Here is a 9832-nt window from a genome sequence, read left to right as displayed (position 1 = left end):
GTCAAGGGTCAGAGTCAAGGAAAGGAAAAGTCAGTTTTGCTTTGTGTCAAGGGTCAGAGTCAAGGAAAGGAAAAGTCAGTTTTGCTTTGTGTCAAGGGTCAGAGTCAAGGGAAGGAAAAGTCTATTAATCTGATGCTGAGTGTTATTCAATCAGGAATGGTTTTATTTATTTATTTATTTATGGTGGTGACCGGTGACATGGATAGTATGGCTCAAGTCTGTAGGGCCTACATGTTGAATATGTTGCATCCACTCCGTCTATCAGGGGATATACTCGACGTTAGATCATGATGCCAAAAATCATTTAACTGGATAACTCAGATGGGCCACACTACATGGAAAATTGGGGATGGGATACCAACTACAGGTTTGTATGTGGGGCCATCATGGTGCATATGTTTCATCAAACCCGTTGATCAGGTATAATTTACCATAAAGAAGAGAATATATATAAATGATCAGCATGATGCTAAAAAGTACTGTCCACGCTTAACGAAATATCTGTCTTAGGAGGGATTTTACGTTGTTCCCATTTCTGTAGCTCATATGAGTAATCCATCGGATGAATTTTCTTTTGTACGGTCCAAATAATGGTCTTAAACTTATGAACGGAGTGGATTGTGTATATACAACATGGTGGACCCCATATAGCTCGACCTTTTATGCCATGGGTACTGACTATTCCGGTCCAGTAATTGGAATGCTATTCCCAACTTCCGACGTGTAGAACGGAAATAAAAAATAAAAAAATGCTTGGATTTCTTGAATTGAGATCGGAATCCTCTGGAATACCTGTTTTACAAACCTCTGTTGGACCCGCCAATTGTATATGGAAATTTCACTCTGTCCGTCGGGTTCCATCCTCATATCTAGGCCATGTGGCAAAAACTCAGCTAGATCCACAATATAGGTGGACGACCACAGGAATAAATGGAATGGTATGCCAATCATGATTGTTTGTGTTGGACGATATTTGGTATGTACCGTTCACATACTACTTCTCACCTGATGAATAGAGTAGATTAACATATACAATGTGGTGGGGCCCGCAGAGGTTAGGTGTTTTAGGCGGCTGCGCAAAAGAGGAGTTTTAGAAGATTCCGGTCCATTTTATTGACTAAATGCGGATGTGAAATACTCCTTCAAACCAGCTTTGTTTCTTTTTAAAATAATCACGTAGAAAATACGAACGAAGCAAGCTGGCCCACAGATCAACTGTTGCGATCATCACTATGGACACGTGTCACACATATGATACAAGGAAATGAAATGTTGTTTCCTAGACGCAGATTGCCCGTGACTGGGTTTACTGGCGATTGTTACAGCCTTTGAGGTGCGAGAATGAAAAGGGAAGCGGATTGGCTGGTGCACCACACAAGTTCTGTGGGTCCATCATGAGGTATTTGTTATATCCAACCCGTCTATCCATTTGACGAGCTCTTCATAATGCTTTAACCTAAAAATAAGAGAGATATAAAGATCAAGTGGACCACACTGCATAAAGCAATGAGGGATTGCACGTCTACCATTGAAACCCTTTTCGGGGTCACAGAAGTTTTGGATCAATATGATATTAGTTTTTACTCTTCATCCAGGTCTTTGTGACCTTATGAGCAGATTGGATGGAAAATAAATGTCATGGTGGGCCCTACGAATATTTTAACCGTACGAATCATTATCCCGCTGCTATTTGTGGCGTGATCACTTGAACTTTGGATACGAGTCATTTTTTTGGTTAATGCGCTAAAATGATCCAGGAAAATGGGTGAACGGTGTGGATATAATAATTACATCATTTAGAGGCCCATTTAACTTTGATCTCCTTTGAACCCTTTGTACAACTTGTAGCTCGAGGAGCGTCAGGGCTCGTCTTCGCATGACACGTACCCACACCATTAGTTATATCACTGGTGTGTGGTACACCTTTCGTTGGTAACGGATTGGCTACTCCCCCTGCCACTGGCCAATGGCTGATGGTCGGTGCTCTGTGGGACCCACCATGATGTATGTGTTTCATCCATGCCTTTCATCTATTTTTTCAGATCATTTTATATTATGAAACCAAAAATGAGGTATATCACAAACTCAAGTGGACCACATTATAGGAAACAGTTTTGAATGATTATCGACCATTAGAAACCTTTCGAAGACGAGCCCTAAAAGTTTTGGATCAAGCTGATTTTTGTTTTTTTTCCCTTCTAATGGGTCTGTATGACCTAATCAACATATTGGATGTCAAATAAACAGTACAATGGGCCTTAGGAGTATTTTAATGATGGATATCCAATCACTATTGTTTTACTGTCGTGTGGTCCACCTTAGATTTATATTCCTCTCATTTTTTGGATCAAGAACTAAAATGATCCGTAAACATGGATGAAACGCATAAATCATGGTGGGACTCACATAGCACCGACCACCAGACACGGGGCGTGGCAGGGGAGTAGCCAATCCGTTTGCAGAACAAGCGGATCCAAAGCTCAAGTGGACCCTAGCATAGAAAACAGTGGAGACAGTGACGCCTACCGTTGAAACCTTTCTAGGGCCCACCATGATGTTTATTTGAGATCCAACCTGTTTTAAAAGTAGTTCCCACAGTTTCTTAATCTGAGAGATAAAAGTGACTTAGCTTGACAGACTTGAGTCTGACCCAACTCATCCGGGTCGACTTGGATCTGAATAACCAAAGCGTTTTAACCATGGGAGAAGTAGAACAACCGTGGAGATTAAAGAAGAGCAAAGGGATGAACCGTCAGGCTATCATGGAATACAAGATCTGCGTCAGCATGAGGCAGATGGCGAGAACAACGACCACCACAGAAATGGTCGCACCATGAAAGAAGTACTCCCTCTTCAAACTGGCCCTCCAAGTGGGCCATTTACGTGAGACATACTCATTCAACTAAGAAGACAGGACAAAGAGATAAGAGTCGTCCATATGGTCGATGCTGATCTCTCGACAAACATCATTGAAGAGCTGGGCCATGGCTTCATTGCTCCCTAGCTGGTGGTTGATAATCCCTTTCTGTTGTTAATAGGCCACGTCTTGTGGGGGTGTTGATCAGCCCATTCATGAAAACAACATAGGAAGTGATTTCATCACTGCATTTTCCGTTGCACTGCTCGAAAGCCATGAGGTTAAGAAAGATGGACATGGTGGAGTGGTTGACTACCAACGGTGGGATCTCAAGAACACCTCCTTTGAATTCAATGTCCATCAATTTTCTTGACGTTTTCTTCTTGAACTTCACCCAGCATCCCTAAGCATGGAGACGCATTGCATCATCAGATGGGGGTTGGAACGACTAACTAGGAGTTCATTGGGGGGCGGTGATGATGATGAAGATGGCCTTCGTAATGGAATGAGGCTTTGCCGGATAACATTGAGAAAATGCAGTCCTTCCTCATCCTCATTTCCTGTGTTTGGAGTCTCTTGAATCTTGATGCTTCCAGGGACATTCCAGCTAAAGAAGCAGAGAGCGAGTTGACTCACCGAGTAGCCTCTGTAATCTGGTCCTGCAGTGATCGGGAACAAGTGGTCGAGGTCGAACAACGGGATTTGGTTCTCAAGCAATAACATATCTCTTCGAATCCCTGCGACAAATACACTGATAGCAAGGATAAAGTCATAGTTGCGGCTGAAACCTTGGGCTACTGCAAGGAGTAATTCGATGAAGAAACAAGAGTCAAGCAGTATCATCTCGATGAAATCCTGATCGTCAATGTAGAAGGTTCTCGATGCTTAGCATCTGCGTGTTCGGGCTACGAGTTACGAGATGGTGTTGATGTAGAGCTCCAGATCGTATCCAGTTCGGTCGAGACAGCGACGGAGGAAACGCCACTTGTGTTCTTCCATGTATCGCAGGTGGAACTTGCCTCTGTGGAATGGGCCAATGGAGATGATTTGGGGTGCGTAGGCCTCGGGCTCTATTTCTCATAGGATTTTTGGGACCCGAAAGATGGATAAGCTGGACCATTGTTCCTCATCCAGTAGAGGATATCTATATAGTTTTTGTTGCATAGAGATTATCCAGTTCTTCTTATTGCGGCCGTCCACTGGTGCAGGGATGGTAATTCCCTGGTTGTTTTTACTGCTGATATATATATATATATATATATATATATATATATATATATATATATATATATATATATATATATATATATATATATATAAATTCTCAACTTTGAACGATACAAATTGTTGGGCTCACTTTAAGGTAGGTCATAAATAGATAAGTAAACTGAAATAATATCCTAATCGGTATAGCGGTGGACACCTAAAAGTTCAGCAAACGTATCTCCATTGATAAGGGGCTAAGATCATCTAATCAATCTGATTTTATAACTTACCTATGGTGGATCCTACTATCATAAATCATGTACAATTTATGAGTACCTGCCTACCAAGCCACTGATACATTGCCGAGAAAAAACGAAAAATAAAAAATAAAAAACCAAAAACAAAACCGTAGCCCTTTATTTGTTGTGGCTGCAGTAATCACGTTAGGACGTGACTCTAAAATTCAGACAGGTTCAAAACTTAAGTTGACCACACATTATAGAAAAGGGAATTTGAACTTGAACGTACTAACCTCGAAGTTTGGTCAAATTACCTAACGAGATTCAACTTTCAAATATTCCAAGGATGGCCTTCTGACAAGCTTCCATAAATTACTTGGACCAAAATGCCCTTGTCCTTGTTTCACTAACTGTACGGTTTTGTAGACAATAAGAATTTACATCGTATTTAATGCCAAGAAAGTGATATGTACGGAACCTTTTTCCCGTGTGGGCAAAGACCAAATAGTGGGGCCCACATTGATGTATGTGTATAATCCATGCCGCCCATCATTTTTGCCGCGCCATTTTAGGGCTAGGGCCCAAATATCAGCCTTATCCAGAGTTTGTGTGGGCCACATAATAGAAAATAATTGTGACAATGGAATCCACTGTTGAAACTTTTTAAGCTTACTGTGATGTTTATTATAAGTGGACACTGCCCAAGTTAAGACTTTTTGGGCCCACAGCGAGCAGACTGACAAGGTGGACGGAACGGATCACCCCATTGTGGGCCTTAGGCTATTGTACCAATGGCTGTCCTTTCATTTGGAAGTAAAGGAAGTGAACATGTAACAACCGCAGCCCATATCACATGAAAACCACGACCCATATAACATGATAACTACGACCCATGACAACCACGACGCATATAACATGACAACCACGACCCATGACAACTACGACCCTTACCACATTACAACCACGACTCATATAATATGACAACCACGACCCATATAATATGACAATCACGACTCATATAGCATACATTTTCTGTTCCTGTAGTCTATCAATCGTCATCTCATATTCGAAAAACGCCAGGCTAGCTTTGGTATGCATGAGCACATTACTTTTCTAACTTTATATAGTATAACTTCGTGATGATAAGATCTACACTGTCTGTTAGATGCCCCACTTTATATTTAGATTGAGACCCAAAGATGAAAATGATTCGATGGTCAGGTGGGCTATTCCATGGGAAACAATTGAGATTCGAAATTTTAATCAGAATTATACTCCATTCTCTATGTTATGGTCCATTTAAGATTTATATTTGAATGAAATTTAGTATCCATGGTGTAAATAGATCTTTTCATCTATTGGATGGTAAGGATCTTATGTATGTTTATCCCATGTAGTCACCAAGTTAGTGCAAGTCACGCCATAGTCATGCAAACGATATCGGTATAGTGTCATATGTCCCATCAGGTGGTTGTAATGCGGTAAGGGTTGTGGTTGTAATGTGGTAAGGGGCGTACTTGTCATGGGTTGTGGTTGTCATGATATAAGGGTCGTGGTTGTCATGATATAAGGGTCGTGGTTGTCATGCTATATGGGTCGTAGTCTTCATTTTATAGGCCTTGGCCTAAAATGAGAACCACGACCCATATAACATGAGAATCACAACCCGTATAACATGATAATTATGATCCATGACAATTACGACCCATGACAACCATATATAATATGACAAGCACAACTCATATAACATAACAACCATGACCCATGAAAACTACAATACTTACCACATCACAACCACGTCTGGTACTGCATTACAACCATGACCTGGGAATTTGACCATACACTGAGGCCCACATTGATGTATGTTTATAATTCATGCCGCCCATCCTTTTTGTCATTTCATTTTAGAGCTAGGGCCTAAATATCAGCCTGATCCAGTGCTCATGTGGGCCACATAATAGAAAATAATGGTGACAGTGGCACCTTAAAACTTTCCAAGCTCACTGTGATGTTTGTTAGAAGTAGACATTGTCCAAGTCAGGACTTTTTGGGCCTACGACGAGTTGGCCGACAAGGTGGATGGATCGGATCACCCCATTGTGGGCCTTAGGCTATGGTACCAATGGTTATCCTTTCATTTGGTAGTAAAGTAAGTGAACATGTATCAACCGCGACCCATATCACATGAGAACCATGACCCATATAACATGGTAATTACGACCCATGACAACCACAAACCATATAACATGACAATCACAACCAATGACAACTACGACCCTTACCACATTACAACCATGACTCATGACAACTACGACCCTTACCATATTACAATTACGACCCATCTAATATGACAACCACGACCCATATAATATGACAACTATGACCCATGATAACTACGACCCATATAACATGACAATTACGACCCGTGACAACCACGATCCATTTTTGGTAGTGTAAATGGATCAAAGGGCTACAGATGAAGGTCGTGGTATCATCCAATTGATCTTTGGATATGCTTTAATTTTGGGCTCAACCCCTTAAATTAGATGAAAAAATGGATGGATGGCATGGATAGACCACATACATTTACGGTAGGCCCAGTCGAGTACTCAATCCGATTTCCTCTCTCGAGCGCAACTTATGTTGGGAAAAAGCTTGCATGAGGAAAAGAAAAACGGGTTCACAACCCTTTAAATAGGGATCACCAAGCAATGGGAAAGAAATCAGAATCAAACTATGACTAAAACTCCTAGAATTCATGATTTACTATAAATATTAAACTTATTATTTATAGACGGTCGTGATGTCTATTAGTGTGTAAGGTTTTTGGCCAAAAATAGTAAGTGTCCTATTTGGCTTCAATAAGCTGTTCTCCTAATTATTCTAAGCTATTTTCGCGTTGGGCGCAACTCCTAAAGCTCAATAGATGAAGAGTTATAATGAAACTAAAACTTACTATTTATAGTAAAAACGGAATTAAAATTGGAAAACGACTGTCGATCTAGCGGTATTTCACAAATCCGTCTTGGGCAACTCGGCATAACTGGGTTGGTTGGCTAAAGTAGCTCGTTCTACCCCAAAATCATATATTTTATGTCCGATAACTCATTCCGGATTGCGAGATACGCCTGATTTAAGGTCCAACGGTCTGGATAACTTTTGTCGGCGACCAGGCCTTTTCTAATCCATCTTGGCCTTGTAATTGTCCGCGACCCTCTCTATATCAAAAAACATTAACGTCTGATTTGTGGAGAATTGTTTGTAGAAACAAGAGCATTGGATATTTAATTTTTAACTGTCCAATAAATGCCCAACAATATGTTAATCGGATAATAAAATAACCCTAAATTTTGGTTCATGATTCATCTCAAATGGTAACTAATATTTGAATAATTTCATTGCATACCTATATATCTAATATCCTAAGTAATTTGAAAGTGCTTGTGCATCATCCATCAAAATCAACCATATCATTAAAGTACTTTTCAGTTTTCACACGTATTTATGCATTGAATCCAGTTCCTCTGCTTGCCCTTAACAGAAAAAAAATATGATTTCGTGCACTGTGATTAGTCGACGTCAGCACTGCTACATTAAAGCAGTTTATGATGACGTGGCCCAATCACATTGCAACAAATGGGTTTTTACTGTTTGTGGCAAGCAAATGATCAAATTCTTATATGATAGGCAGGCTATGATATTTGATATATCGGCACTCCAAAAGTTAAATGTGTACGTAGCATACTTAGGTCAATCTAAACTGACTAGGGATCCACTGTTTATTAAGTAAATGTTTAAAAATCAGATTGTCTTGACACGTGTGTGGGAGTACACATGCTATATGGTCTTTGGCAAAGTTGAAAAACTTCTCCCTACTTGTTATGAGGGAGAAAGACTCAATGCTACAATGAAATTGTGCTCTAAATAAGAAGGTTTCTTCATATTGCAACGGTAAAAATCTCAAAATCAAATATAAATAAAGCTTATGAAACAAGTCAATGGCCATGCTTGAAAGACACAAAATATAGAGAGAACATAAAGGATCACTCCTTACCAGTGTCGAATTTAAACTCTGCGGGTTGGGGTCTCTCACCATTGTCTTCCATTGCTACCAACCTACACTGCTGGAATTTGGTCAAACCACACCACTCCCGTCTGTTGACCTGACACAAGAAGGGCTCGAACAAAATGATACGACGACCGTCCGCAGCCCCGACGCAAGAAGGGCTCTAAACTGTCTTCACTGTCTCGCACCATGATGTGTACGCAGCAGCCATTCTCAACACCTACCACCACCACCTCTTTTTCTTTCCTTCAAATATTGCTTTGCTGACATGATATTAAAATATGGCCCACTCAGGGAAAAGAAAAGGCCCATAGGTGAAATGATTGAATCTCTCCTATAGATCCAAGTGGGTTTCTTTTTCACACACACACACATGATGCAGAGCAGGTTGTGACACTTTCATGGATAAGATGGACTAGAGAAGGCCCGATTAGAGGCAGAAGTGATCATGACCGTCAAAACCCTAAAGCAGGCATATCTCAGAAACTAGAATGAGTTATTCGACATACAATATATTATTTTGAGGTAGGAGAAGCTACTTTATCCAACCAAATGCCGTGTTGCCCATGCTGGATTTGTGAGATTCCATCATATCGATGGTCGAAAGTACCTTTTAATTTCACTTTTACTATTTATAGTAAGTTTTAGTTTGATCATAACTCTTGATCCTTTGAGCTTTAGGAGTCGTGCTCAATATAAAAAGGGCTTAGAAAAATTAGGGGAATAACATGATTAAGCCAAATTGGACACCTACTATTTTTGGCCAAAAATCATGAAGTCTAGTCGAAATCATGATCGTCTATAAATAATAAGTTTACCATTTATAGGAAGTCACATTTTTTTTTTTTTTTAATTTTAATTTTTTAAAGGAGTTTGAGTTGGAGTTTGATTCTAAAACTTCTTCCTAAGTTTGATATTACTATCATCAATAAATTTATTTTCGAATTTATTAGGATTTATTTTTATTTTCATATTTTCCTCGTGGATTCGAGGAATCTCTGTGAAGAGTCCAGGGAAGCTCTATGGACTTGGAGTAGTTTTCCCTAATGAAGATGGTGATCGACCTCATGACGTCCATCCCCACATCAATATCCCACTTTGTTAAAGTTCCTTAATATACATTGATACACCATTCTCTAACATCTCAAGCTTTTAGAGCAACTAGTTTTTTGGCATGACATCAGATGACTAGGATTATCATATCAATTTGACGTTTTGATTATTTTATACCTCACCATCAACGGTGGCACGTGAATTCAAATGATGTGGTGACACAGTAGTGATAGTGAACAAGCTGTTTTAAGACTTGTTTGGACCAAACATAGGATTTGATGGGATTGGGTAGTATGAAATTGCATTTGTTTCCATGCAAATCCATCTGACATTTGGAAACAACAGAAAGGAATGGATTAATCCAAGTATCATATCATCCAATCCCAATAGTAGATATTCCCATTAGTAGAT

This window comes from Magnolia sinica, chromosome 14, assembly GCF_029962835.1.
Source record: "Magnolia sinica isolate HGM2019 chromosome 14, MsV1, whole genome shotgun sequence".
Lineage (NCBI taxonomy): Eukaryota > Viridiplantae > Streptophyta > Magnoliopsida > Magnoliales > Magnoliaceae > Magnolia > Magnolia sinica.
The sequence above is the reverse complement of the archived record's forward strand: the minus strand, read 5'-3'. Positions refer to the sequence as shown.